This window comes from Beta vulgaris, chromosome 6, assembly GCF_026745355.1.
Source record: "Beta vulgaris subsp. vulgaris cultivar EL10 chromosome 6, EL10.2, whole genome shotgun sequence".
NCBI lineage: Eukaryota > Viridiplantae > Streptophyta > Magnoliopsida > Caryophyllales > Amaranthaceae > Beta > Beta vulgaris.
This window is the reverse complement of record NC_079207.1, coordinates 51,786,045-51,800,940: the sequence shown is the minus strand read 5'-3', so window position 1 is coordinate 51,800,940 and position 14,896 is coordinate 51,786,045.

The window sequence follows — 14,896 nt, the reverse complement described above, 5'->3', positions numbered from 1 at the left end:
ACGCAAATTCGCACCCGAAAGGAATCAAGTCATCAATGATGAGGTTCAAAAGCTGATCGATACCGGAAAGATCCGCGAGGTAAAGTTTCCAGATTGGCTAGCCAAAGTCGTGGTGGTCAGCAAAAAGAACGGGAAGTGGAGAGTCTGCATCGACTTCACAGATTTGAACAAAGGATGTCCCAAGGATCCATTCCCTCTCCCTCATATAGATGCAATGGTCGACGCGACGGCAGGTCACGAGCTTTTAACGTTCATGGACATGTATTCCGGGTACAACCAAATATTGATGCATCCGAACAACCAGGAAAAGACCGCGTTTGTTACTGATAAAGGTATATATTGTTATAAGGTTATGCCTTTTGGTTTGAAAAATGCAAGTGCCACATATCAGCGATTGGTCAACCAAATGTTTAAAGACCAACTGGGCGACACCATGGAAGTATACATAGACGATATGCTCGTCAAATCCAAGCGAGCAGACGATCACATCCAGCATCTGTTAGAGGCTTTTGATGTCCTGCGATGGTATGGCATTGTTATTTCCCTTAGGAACACTACAAGAGGGGGGGTGAATTGTAGGTGTAGAAATAAACGTAACTTTTTGCGGAAATTAAAACTTAAACGAATAAACAAGCTAAAGGAACACAAGGGATTTCTACGAGGAAAAACTTCTTGGTCCCAACAAGAAGAAACAACCTCGACCACTAGGGATTTTAAACTCAACACTTTCACTAATTAGGCCAAACAACTCTGTTACAACCTAAATCTAACTCGAGCCACACCTTGAGTTCCTAAACTCAAGTTCCTGAACCACTGTTCCCTTAACAGCAGTTCCTCTCAACTTCACTCGAAGTTTTCTCACACATACAAGCTTCACTCAAAGCCTTTCTCTTACAGAACTTCACTCAAAGTTCCCTTACCCCAAAAACCAAAATACAATTGATAAAAATAAGCTTAGTGGAATTAGAGTAACAAGGCAAAGAACAAATGGCTATTATGAGAGAATGAAGGCACTGACACTTAATAAGTTAAACTCACTTAATTACTTAGTCAGACACAATTTGGAACTTATCTAGACTTCTATATTTATAGTGTTAATCATGAAGAACGTGGGATTAATGTTAGAGTACACGTTTTAATCCATTTACCCATGATGTTCCTTCCCCTAAGGAACACGTTTTACATCATGTCCCATGATCCCATGAACTATAAATGAACGTGGATAAAATGCAGCCATTACTCCTAAATAATAGGAGTTCCTTGACATTATCCGAAAATCAGTTTTTATAAACTCTTTTTATCTTTAAATCTGAATTTCTAATCTTTAAGAAAATAATATCTTTGAAATAAAATCTTTCTAACAACCGGATATTTATTTTCTTATTTTCCGAAAAATAAAATCTTTTCCAAAACAGATTTTCTTTTTAAAACTGATTTTATCATTTGAAATTAGAAATAACTAATTTCCTATAATCTAGGCATGACTTACTCCATTATCTTTTAACCGTTACACTAATACACGCCTAAGTCTAGTTCCTTATATTAGTTCAGTTCCTTTAACATATTTCTAAGTGCCACTAGTTTGTTCCTTACAAGGAACAAACCTTCATTCTCAAATATTCTGCCACAGTTCCTTACCATTCTTTCTTTGTTCCTTTACATTGGAACTAGAAAATAAAACGCCTAGCTTCTATTATTCTTGATCCAATGCTTGCTCCAGTATCAACATAGAAACTTCTTTACTTAGCCTTTGAAATCCTCTCTTGACTTCTTCATTGACTTGTATTCTCCCAGTTCCTTGCATTGATACCTTAGACACCATACACTTAAATAATTCATTAGTTCACTACTTAGTTTGTTCCTTTGTTTCTTTGTCATTATCAAAACTAGGGTTCAACAATTTCCCCCTTTTTGATGATGACAACAAAGGTACAAACTAAGGAAAATAACAAATAATATAAGTGAATGAAAATAAAAACATAAAGAAGAAAATGAAAAATAAAACACAATTAGTAAGTAACTGAAGTTTTGATTTTTCATTTACCTTAACCTATTTTTGATTTTTTCATTTACCTTACCATTTTTATTTTTCATTATTATATTTTTTTTAATTTTATTTTTATTTAGTTTATGTACAGTTTGTTCCTTAAATCCTTTTCCCCCTTTGTCATCCTCAAAAAGAATAGACTCTGCATGAATTGATGAATTGATTTAACACCTTAAGACCAATATAGCAAGCACCATTAGTGGTTAAGTTAGAAAATCAAAGAGTAAACTTGCTCAAACATCAATCACATAATACTAGCCATTCCAAGGAAGAAATTATGCAAACATTTAGAAACATAGACAATATAGCAAAAGTCATTGATTATATAGCACTTGTTCCATAACAAAACAAAGAAAGAAAAGAAAAAGAAGAAACAAAAGTTGTGTTCCTTGATGAAAGAAACAGGAACAACAAAACAACAATAAAGAAACTAAGAAAGGGAAGGGGAATGGTGTTCCTCACAACTTCTTCTTCAACCACATCCTCCAATTTTTCATCACCACCCCATGATGTAGTTCAACCTGTTCCTTCAGCTCCTCCAAAGTACGAGCCATAGTGTCCATCTTCTTTTGCTGCGCAACCACGGTATCACTCAATTTCTTCATAAGACTTATCATAGTATCAGTTTTGGCATCCAAAGTCCAATGAAGATGATTGTAAAATTTATCATATGTTGTGCAGGAAGGCAGACTTCATTAACCCAGTTAGTCATCCGGATTTTCCTGTTCCTTACCCTTGGAACTAGAGGCAGATGGGGGATGTTGTGAAGGAACTGGGAGGTTTGAGTGGAAGGCTCATCTGTTCCAGGAATGGAAACAGAAGGTGAAGGGTGATAAATGGGAGGAAGAAATGGTGGTGTGGGTGGAAGAGTTGTGGAGGTGGAAGCAAAAGGATTTGGCCTTTTATTTCATCCTTCAACTGCTCAAAATTGAAGGAACAGAGAAGGACGAAGGTGAAATGGAGGGTATTTTTGTGAAGGAACAGAGAGTTTGGGAGATGGTGGGGGTATTGGTTCCTTGAGAGTAGAGGGTACCTGTTCCTCATTATCCGAAAGGACTAAAGGAGAGTCCTCGTTGGAAGGAACAGGAACAGGAGCAATTTTTCGACGAGTGCTCTTTCTCACTCTCAAAGGAACAGAGGGTTTAGGCTTAGTGGCAATGTTCTCCGGCTTAGGAACAGGGTTATCCAAGATTACATCATCATCTTCTTCTAAGTCCAGTTTGGACAGTTTTCTTTTTCCTGAGGAACTGGAAGCCATTCTTCCTTGAATGAGAACACCTTCTTGGACAGACAACCAAGTCCATTTAGGGTCTTCTCATTCAAGATGTTCCCTTGTTTGACCCATGGTGGTCCAACCAGTAAGTCTTACTTCAAAATGATGAAGTAAGAAGTTATCAAGGCACCGTACCAATAACAATTATTTCATCAGTGGGTTAAGTGTTGAATGAAGAGGGAAGGGAAATTATTTGTATGTGGTGGTCCAAGCAAAACATGTAACACATATCCAAGAGACCCACTTCATTCCTCTTTTCAGTTCGAGGAATGAGTGCTCTCCAAACCAAGTTAAACAGTACTTTGTGAAGGGGAGAGAGTAGGTTATGGTTAAGTTTGTTTTGGCCAGCTGTTCCTCCAAAATATTCTAAGATTTTGTCTTGAGGAAAATTCGGAAAGGAAACAGTTCCTTTCCTTTTAAAATACAAATCAGTTCCTTTGCAAGGAACTTCCCATACTTTGCTTAAAGTTGCTTGATTAAACCTTATTTTCTTCCTCTAACTTCAGTTGTGCAAGTTCCATTAGTATTAACAAAATTTGCACAAAACTCATCCATAGCTAGAGGAACAAGAGCATTATTAAAGGCGAATTCAAACAAGAATTCCATGCCTTGTTCCTTTAGAATGGAGGTTAATTCTAGAAATTCAATTTTATTTGCCCATTCTAAATCGACGCAAAAGCCCAAGACATACCTAGATTCACTTCGTTCGACCCTTTTCTTGGAAGACGAAGAAACAGTTCCTTTGGAAGGAACAGGTGCAGTTTCTTCTTCTTCCCCCTGAGATTGTTCCGGGGTTTCTTCTTCATCGTCTTCCCCAATCAATTTTCTTCTCCATGCTCCTTCTAGGAGATTCTAATTGCTGTTCCTCTATGGGGTTTTCTTGAATTATGTCGGTTTCAAGGGTTTTAGTTGGAGATGAAGAAATTTCCATTTTTGAAGTGTCGGTTGTTTTTGGTGTTGGAAAAGGTGAGTTTCTTGAAGTTTTTGCCATGATTTATGAAGGTTTGGAGGTTTTTATGGAGTATCAAAGGGTGTGATGAGGTTTCGGATTTGGTGAAGATGAAGCGTTTGAGAGGAACACGGTTTCTTAGATGAATTGAAGAGGGAAGTTTTGCATGTAATAGTAATTATGACACGCGGAAAAAAAAAAAAAAAAGAAAAAAAAAAAAAATAAAAAAAAGAAGAAACGAAAAGATAAAAAGAACCAAGATTTAATTAAACTGGTTCCCCTTATTTTTGGGATTTTATCGGATTTTTCGGATTTTTATGAATTTTAATTTTTGAAAGAAAATAAATGCTAAGGAACTTGTGCTATAGGAACAACTAATGCTACATATCAATATCCTTCATACTATGCATGTTTCTTGACCTTAGGAACAGTAAGGGGAGTATTATGTGACATTTGTGAGTTGTTTTATTTCTTTGACTTCATGGTTATGTTTTGCAACATTCCAATTTGCAATGGTCTTAGGCAATTAAACACAATTATTTTTAGCACACAAAGTCACTCAAATTGATTCAAACATGGGGGAATTGACATAGGAACAATCACTTAATTTTTATTAAGCCTAACTCAAGCCTTAATTTTATATCTATCTCTTTGCAAAGGCTTAGTTAGGATATCAGCAATCTGATAATCAGTTTGACAAAACTCAAGTTTGATCAAACCTTTTTCACATTTTCTCTTAAAAAGTGATGTCTAATATGTATATGCTTTACTCTAGAATGATGCACTGGATCTTTAGATATACTATAGCACTTGTATTGTCACAATAAATAGGAACACATTCAAAGTTTATTCCATAGTCACTAAGTTGTTGTTTTATCCAAAGCATTTGAGAGCAACATGCAGCAGCAGCTACATATTCTGCTTCAGCAGTGGATAAAGCAACTGTGTTTTGTTTCTTGGTACTCCAAGAAACTAAACTATGACCAAGGAATTGTGCCATACCTGAGGTGCTTTTCCTATTAACAAGATCTCCAGCATAATCTGCATCTGCATATCCTTTTAGTTCGAATGTATCACTTCTTGGATAGTAGAGTCCAAGATCATCTGTTCCTTTAAGGTATCTAAGAATTCTCTTCACAGCAGTGAGGTGAGACTCCTTTGGATTTGCTTGAAATCTAGCACACAAACCAACACTGAAAGCTATGTCTGGACGACTAGCAGTTAGACTCCTCTATATTTTGTTTGATCAACACTTGTTCCTATGGAGTCTTCATCTAATCTAGTTGAAGTTCCCATAGGAGTGTGATTTATCTTTGAATTTTCGAGGCCATATTTCTTTAATAGTTCCTTTATGTATTTTTGTTGGTGAACAATTATACCTTTTTCAGTTTGTTTGATTTGTAGTCCAAGAAAGAAATTTAACTCACCCATCATACTCATTTCAAATTCATTGCTCATGAGACTTGAGAATTCTTTGCACAATGTTTCATTAGTAGCTCCGAATATGATGTCATCAACATATATTTGAACAAGCAAAATATCAGTTCCTTTAGATTTTAGGAACAAGGTTTTATCAACCTTTCCTCTTTTAAAGTTTTTTCTAAAAGGAACTTGATAATCTCTCATACCATGATCTAGGTGCTTGTTTTAACCCATAAAGAGCTTTATCAAGCTTGTAGACATGATTTGGGAGATTTATTATTTTCAAACCAGGGGGTTGTTCAACATATACATCTTCGTTTAGATAGCCATTTAAAAATGCACACTTAACATCCATTTGATATAATTTGAATCCCATGTAAGCAGCAAATGCAATTAAGATTCTAATGGCTTCTAATCTAGCTACAGGAGCAAAGGTTTCTTCATAATCAATTCCTTCTTGTTGGTTATAACCTTTTACTACAAGTCTAGCTTTGTTTCTTACAATGGTTCCATATTCATCTAGTTTGTTTCTAAACACCCATTTTAAGCCAATTACTTTTTGTTGTTTAGATGAAGGAACTAGATGCCATACCTTGTTTCTTTCAAACTCATTTAATTCAGCTTGCATTGCAATAATCCAATCAGAGTCAGTTAAGGCTTCTTCATGATTTCTTGGTTCCATCATTGATAGGAACGCATGAAATGCACAAAAGTTCCTTAACTGAGATCTAGTTTGCGTACCTTTGGATATGTCGCTGATTATGAGTTCCACAGGATGTGACTTTTGTAATCTCCAAGGTTTTGGTTGAAACTCTCTTATAGGAACATGTTGTTCCTCATGAGTTCCTTGAGTGGATGAGGAACTCTGCTCAGTTGTTCCTCTGTTAGCCTCGGTGGACTCAGTTCCTTCATTTAGAGGAACAGGAGCATCTTCTCCTCCTTGAGGAACAGGAAATCATTGATTCATTATTTTCGAATTCCTCGTTCCTTTCCTCTTTCACTTCTTCTTCTTCTTGTGAATCTGTGTTCCTTGACTAGGTTGTGCTAACCCTATCTCATAGTCATCAACCTGTATGCTTGGATTATGTTTGTCAGATTCATCAAAGATTACATGAATGCTTTCTTCAACACACATAGTTCTCTTGTTATATACTCTATAAGCTTTACTATGTGAGGAGTATCCTAAAAATGTTGCTTCATCACTCCTTGCATCAAATTTTCCAAGATTATCTTTTCCATTATTATGCACATAACATTTGCATCCAAATGTTCTAAAATAGGTGATGTTTGGTTTCTTTCCAAAGTAAAGTTCATAAGGAGTTTTATTAATGATAGGTCTCATCATGGCACGATTAATTATGTGACAAGCAGTATTAACAGCTTCAGCCCAAAAGTTCCTTGGAAGTTCACTAGCAATTAACATGGTTCTAGACATTTCCTCCAAAGTTCTATTTTTCCTTTCTACAACACCATTTTGTTGTGGTGTTCTAGGGGCAGAAAAATTATGATCTAGGCCATTATCTCTGCTTAGGTATCAAATTTATAATTTTCGAATTCCTTGCCATGATCTGATCTAATGTGCATTATTTTATGTCCACTTAGGTTTTGAACTCTTTTAGCAAAGACAAGGAACTCATCATAAGTTTCATCTTTACTAGAGAGAAAAATAACCCAAGTGTACCTAGAGTAGTCATCTACAATCACAAGTACATACCTCTTTCCACTTCTGCTTTGAATTCTCATGGGTCCACATAAGTCCATATGAATTAACTCTAATGGTTTAGTGGTACTTACAATCGTTTTAGATTTGAAAGAGGATCTTACTTGTTTTCCTCGTGCACATGCATCACAAACTTGATCAATATGAAATTTTATGGATGGTAATCCTAAAACAAGGTCTTTTGATCTAAGTTTCTCAAGTAATGAAAAGCTAGCATGTCCTAGACGCTTGTGCCATAGAAGTGAATCATCTTCAATAACACTAAGACAAGTTAAATTGATTTGAGGAACAAGGTCTAGATCCACAATGTATGTGTTCCCTTTCCTTGTTCCTTCCAAATAACCTTCTTAGTTTTAATGTTGATGATTAAGCATTTTTCTTTATCAAATTTTACAGTATTTCCTTTGTCACAGAATTGAGAAATGCTTAATAGATTATGTTTTAGACCTTCAACTAAAAATACATTTTCAATGGAGTGTAATGGTGACTTACCGACCTTACCCATAGCAACAATGTTACCTTTCTTATTATCACCAAATGTTACACTGCCACCTTCATAGGTTGTGAGTGAGAGAAACTTCGTTTTGTCTCCTGTCATGTGCTTGGAACAACCACTATCGAGATACCAAGTGTTGTTCCCCTCACTCCAACCTGCAAAAATCAACTAGTTGTTAGTTGAAGGAACCCCATCTTTCGTGGGTTCCTGTTCTTGACTAGGATTTGTTTTGACAACCCATTTTTTCTTACTTATTGTCACATTTTTCCCAATCATCTCAGATTTTAGTTGACATTGATTTATGTAATGACCTACCTTGCCACAATACATACAGAACTTATCACTAGGTAGATCAACATATTTCTTTGTCTTGTTCCTTTTCTTGTAGTTTTCAAAACCAAGACCTTCCTTCCTTTTGGTCTGTGGTTTCTCAATCCACTTAGGAACTTTCATGATTTTGCCTCTGTTCCTTGCGACAACCAGTTCCTTTTTAAGATTACAGATCTGTTCCTTTAAAATATTTTCTCTTTATTTATTTTTTCAATCTCAGATCTGTATCCTTTCAAAGGGGTTGATCTTATATAAAGGAACTCAGAACAGGGACAAATTCCTTCAAGTGTGAAATCTCTAAATTAATTAGATAATTTTCATTTTTCAAACTCTCATAACATTCTTTGATTTTTAAGTTTTTATCAAACAAATCAAAAAATCTAGTTTCGACATCAGTTCTCATTTTCTTAAGCCATTCTATGTGTTCCTTGCAAACCTTTAAGGCTTGTTCCGTTTGTTCACGTTTTTCACGTTCATCTCTACATTCAAGAATTGCATCATAAAGAAGATCATATATTTCAGTCCTAGTTTTACCATCTAGTTCTGACTCAAGTCCATGTTGACTTACCTCAATTTTTTCTTCATCTTCTTTTTCGTCAGTGTTTGCCATGAGGCAAAGGTTTGCTGTTTCTTCAGTTGGTTGTTCCTCTTCTTCTTCCGTCTCTGAATCTCCCCAAGCAGCTATCATAGCTTTGCGCACATTTGCCTTAGAGAAAGGTGCTTTTGATTCTTTGTTCCTTTCAGCAAAGCGTTCCTTGTTCCTTTCTTTGGTTTTGTCGTTTTCCCAAAGAGGACATTCTTTGATGAAGTGATCTGTACTTCCACATTTATGACAAGCAGCTTTGTTAGAAAATTTCTTAGTTTTACCTTTGAAGTTTCCATTCTTCATGTTCCTGTACATCTTTCGAAATTTTCGAACCATGAGGGCTGCTTCTTCTTCTTCAGAGTCCGAATCATCTTCATCATCTGCTTTGAGAGCAATTGATTTTGATTTGGAGCTTTCACCATATTCAGTATCAAGGTGAAGCTCATGAGTCATAAGTGACCCTGCCAGCTGTTCTAAGTTGAACTTAGTGAAGTCTTTTGTTTCTTGAAGAGCGTGACTTTAGCCATCCATCTGTCCTTAGGAAGACTCCTAAGAACTTTCGAACCTGTTCCTCAGATGAAATAAACTTTCCAAGAGAAGCCAACTCATTTATAATGTTAGTAAAACGAGTAAACATGTCTCGGATGCTTTCTTTGGATTTCATGCAGAACAGTTCATATTGATTCATAAGTAAATCAATTTTCGATCTTTTAACTTCATTAGTTCCTTCGTGGGTTACTTCTAGTAAATCCCATATTTGCTTTGCGGATTTGCATCCCATGATCCTATTATGTTCATGGGGTCCAAGTCCACAATGCAATATATAATAGCCATGGCATTTACTTCCATTTTTTCAAAATTAGATTTGTCATAATCAGAGAGGGGTTTAAGAGTTACCTCATTTTTGTCATTTGTAGTTGTGACTTCGAAATCACCTTCAATGACTCTCCATACCTGATAGTTTTCAGCCTTGATGAATATCTCCATGCGGTTCTTCCAATAGTTGTAGTACTTCCCATTGAACATAGGAGGCCTTTGAGTGGAATAACCTTCTTCAAGTTTCTCGGTGGTATTCATTCAATAGGGTTTCCTATCTTACGTGAGTTCTAGCTCTGATACCAATTGTTATTTCCCTAGGAACACTACAAGAGGGGGGGTGAATTGTAGGTGTAGAAATAAACGTAACTTTTTGCGGAAATTAAAACTTAAACGAATAAACAAGCTAAAGGAACACAAGGGATTTTTACGAGGAAAAACTTCTTGGGCCCAACAAGAAGAAACAACCTCGACCACTAGGGATTTTAAACTCAACACTTTCACTAATTAGGCCAAACAACTCTGTTACAACCTAATTCTAACTCGAGCCACACCTTGAGTTCCTAAACTCAAGTTCCTGAACCACTGTTCCCTTAACAGCAGTTCCTCTCAACTTCACTCGAAGTTTTCTCACACATACAAGCTTCACTCAAAGCCTTTTCTTACAGAACTTCACTCAAAGTTCCCTTACCCCAAAAACCAAAATACAATTGATCGAAATAAGCTTAGTGGAATTAGAGTAAGAAGGCAAAGAACAAATGGCTATTATGAGAGAATGAAGGCACTGACACTTAATAAGTTAAACTCACTTAATTACTTAGTCAGACACAATTTGGAACTTATCTAGACTTCTATATTTATAGTGTTAATCATGAAGAACGTGGGATTAATGTTAGAGTACACGTTTTAATCCATTTACCCATGATGTTCCTTCCCCTAAGGAACACGTTTTACATCATGTCCCATGATCCCATGAACTATAAATGAACGTGGATAAAATGCAGCCATTACTCCTAAATAATGGAGTTCCTTAGCATTATCCGAAAATCAGTTTTTATAAACTCTTTTTATCTTTAAATCTGAATTTCTAATCTTTAAGAAAATAATATCTTTGAAATAAAATCTTTCTAACAACCGGATATTTATTTTCTTATTTTCCGAAAAATAAAATCTTTTCCAAAACAGATTTTCTTTTTAAAACTGATTTTATCATTTGAAATTAGAAATAACTAATTTCCTATAATCTAGGCATGACTTACTCCATTATCATTTTAACCGTTACATAATACACGCCTAAGTCTAGTTCCTTATATTAGTTCAGTTCCTTTAACATATTTGCTAAGTGCCACTAGTTTGTTCCTTACAAGGAACAAACCTTCATTCTCAAATATTCTGCCACAGTTCCTTACCATTCTTTCTTTGTTCCTTTACATTGGAACTAGAAAATAAAACGCCTAGCTTCTATTATTCTTGATCCAATGCTTGCTCCAGTATCAACATAGAAACTTCTTTACTTAGCCTTTGAAATCCTCTCTTGACTTTGTATTCTCCCAGTTCCTTGCATTGATACCTTAAACACCATACACTTAAATGATTCATTAGTTCACTACTTAGTTTGTTCCTTTGTTTCTTTGTCATTATCAAAACTAGGGTTCAACAGGCATGAAATTAAATCCCACTAAGTGCACATTTGGAGTGTCTGCAGGAAAGTTCTTAGGGTATGTCGTTACGCGACGAGGAATTGAAGCCAGCCCGGATCAAATAAAAGCCATCATTAACATTCAATCTCAACGAAGCGTCAAGGAGGTGCAAAAGTTGACCGGTCGTGTGGATCTTAATGCTGTTTTTGCAGCTCTGCCAAGACTTTTTTCTTTATGCTGAGATAAGGACCCGATATCAAAGCCGTTTCATATCCCGGTCGTCTGAAAAATGCCATCTATTTTATGACGTCATAAGAAAGAAGAAGGGATTCGACTGGTCGCAACAACACGAAGACGCGCTGCAGAAACTTAAAAACTACTTAGCGACGCCGCCATTGTTGTCGAAGCCAAATATCGGAGAGACGTTGCAGCTTTATCTCGCGGTAAGCAATGTGTCCGTCAGTGCCGTCCTAACGCGGGAAGTAGAAAGCCAGCAGCTACCAATCTACTATATCAGTAAGTCTCTGCTAGACGCGGAGACCAGGTATTCTTCATTAGAGAAGCTCATTTTAGCCATAGTCGTAGCTGTTAAAAAGCTTAGGACTATTTTGAAACACATACTGTTATCGTTATGACTAACTATCCTATCAAGTCTGTCTTGCGACACCCATAATTGACAGGACGCATGAGCAAGTGGGCAATAGCACTCAGTGCGTACGACATCCAGTTTCATCCAAGAACAACTATCAAGTCACGAAGATTAATCAAGTAAACGACGACTCTTGGATAATGTTTGTTGATGGATCTTCTAATTTTCGTGGTGCAGGTCTTGGCATTGTGCTAAAGTCGCCACAAGGGGGCAATATAGTACGAGTCATTTGCTGTGAGTTTAGAGCGACGAATAACGAAGCCGAATACGAGGCGCTGATAGCAGGAATGGCACTAGCAGAAGATATGGGAGCAAAAGCGTTGAAAGTCTTCAGCGATTCACTGCAGATAGTCAGCCAAGTCAAGGGCGAATTCGCGGCAAAAGACTCTAAAATGGCCATGTACTTAGAAATAGACTCTAAAGTGTTTAATTCATTTGACATTTTGTAGATACCAAGGGACCAGAATACGCAAGCGGATGCATTGGCCAGTCTCGGATCTTCTTTAAGGGACGTTTCGCTCACGTCCATCCCTATAGTTCATTTGGCGAATCCTGCTATCGCTAGGAGCATTGGGGATGCTGTCACGACGACGGTCGAACGGCTTCAAGACAACCATGAGGTCTTCAGTAACATCGGTAACCTTGCATCTGAGAGCGACCCTGACGCCGAGGAGGTAAGTGTCAGTTGGACAAAACGCTTTATGATTTTCTTGCTTTCCTGCCTTCAGAAGTGAGTGTCCCGACTGCGAGATGTATTCTAACGACGGAGCGATAGAACCACGATGAACTGATAAACGACCTAGATACCATTGAAGAGTTGCGCGACGCAACATTAGTTCGCATGGCGGCCCAGCAGTAAATAGTAGCAAGGAGCTTTAATAAAACCGTCCAAGCCAAGTCCTTCATCGAAGGTGATTGGGTCCTAAGGAAAGTATTTCAGAACACACAAGAGGCTAACGCTGGTAAGTTAGGAGAGAAGTGGGAAGGACCATATCAAATTAGTAAGGTGGTAGGCAACGGAGCCTACCAATTGGTCCGACGTGACGGAAGCTCTGTGCCACGTAGCTGGAATGCCACACACCTCAAACGACACTCCTTTCAAGCTAAGTAATAAGTTTGTTTTCCCATTCGTTAAAAGAAAAAAAGAATTCCCATGCTATTGTATCTGTGTCGCTAGCTGCTAGCGACCATAATGTTCTCTCACTGGGTATTGTTGAATTTCAGGGAAGCTGCTCCCGTTCATGCAGACTTGCATTTTACTACCATAAAAAGTATTTTGGTCCACTATTGCTTCAGATGACGCTACGACAGGTGCACAATCATTTCAAAGCTACAACTGCCTACGACATTTCATCTATCTCTCTGACAGACACACGTAAGTATCTATGCATTTCCTATGTGTATTCTAAAGTCATATAGTCCAAACATTGCGTCTGAACGACCAAAGATGGCTTACTAAGCGCCTGACTACCCTCTAGAAATGTCAGAATAACGACTGAGACATATGCATACGACACAAAGTAAAAACAGCAGCAAAGTAATGGTCACCCCCATAGGCGACCCAAAAGTTCAAACGATAAAAAGTTATGGTCACCCCCATAGGTGACCCAAAAGTACAATCAAACAGTTACTCTTCGAGTAACCTAAAAAGAGTTTGATTAAAAGTATAAGTGACAAGGCATGATATAGAGTGCTCAAAAATTAAACGTCAGAGGCGTCTTCAGCTCCCTCCTTCTCTGACGCAACAGCTGGTAAGACAGTGGCTGGAGCTTCCTTCTCAGTCTCAGGGTCAGGTGGCACGTCTGACGCTATGAACCCGGCACAGGACGGGGTGTTCTCATCAACTTTTGATGAAGAGTCCGCCGTCGCGGCCAGGTCTTCCTCGTCCATCAGATCCTTCATGGACCCATGTACTTGAGAATAGGTCAATGTCCTTCTGTGGCGTCCACGACACCATCTTTTTCATTAGGAATTGGTGCATCAGCTTAGCCCTGACCCTGGTTGTCACTTCAGCCTCGAGCATATCCAGCTCATTCTTCTGTGCGTCAACGCTCGCCTGGAGCGTCGTGATTTCATGACGAGAAGATTCCTCAGCTTAGTCGCCCTCTACATTATCTCTTCCAGCTCCTCCCCATTCTTCTTTAGAGCTTTTCCCATATCCTCCATGGCCTTCTTGCAAGACTCCACCTCATCACCTTTCGACTTCGCGTCCAATCCAGCCTTCTCCATTCTCTGCTTCATGGTCAGATGACCCTTCAGCAGAGATGAGATCTCCCTCTTAGCCATTAAGAGATGTTGAGAAGACTGCATAGAAAGACATGATGCACGTCACTTAGAGAGTCGAAAGTTATTGTCATGATGAGCATAGTGTATGAAAAGAAAAGCAAGTGTCTATACCTGAAATAGGAGTTCTAGCCCATCTGACATCATACGGGAAAAAGTATGGTCCTTGATCCTCTCCATTGCGCTAGGAAAAAGAAACCTGTCAGCCTCAGGCCATATGGACCTCTCCACGACATGAAGTCGTTAGGGACGGTCACAGTATAGGAAGGACCGCTCTTGTTTGGAGGGGCCAAGAAGTCAATTTTTCGCGTCTTAGATGCGACGTCATGCTCATCGTCCAAGTGGACGACGACCGATGTGTCCTTCTGTGTCGACGCAGACAACAAGGACGTCGCGTCAGTAGAGGACTCCCTCTTGCGTTTGCGCAGCATCTCAGCTAATGCTTGCCCATCCAAACTCCCCCTAGGGCGCGACTGTGATGAACCTGTCCAATATTGTTTGAGTCAATAACACGAAACTCTCTCTTAGAATGTCCTACTCAAAAACAAAAAATCAGAAAGAATAGGTAGACTAACCAGATGCCATAGATGAACAACTGTCCTAAGAAGCAAATATGATCCTTCTAAACTGTCTATCTTCCTCTAGTACCTTCAAAATTTGTCACAGAGACGCTGAGATTCATCGC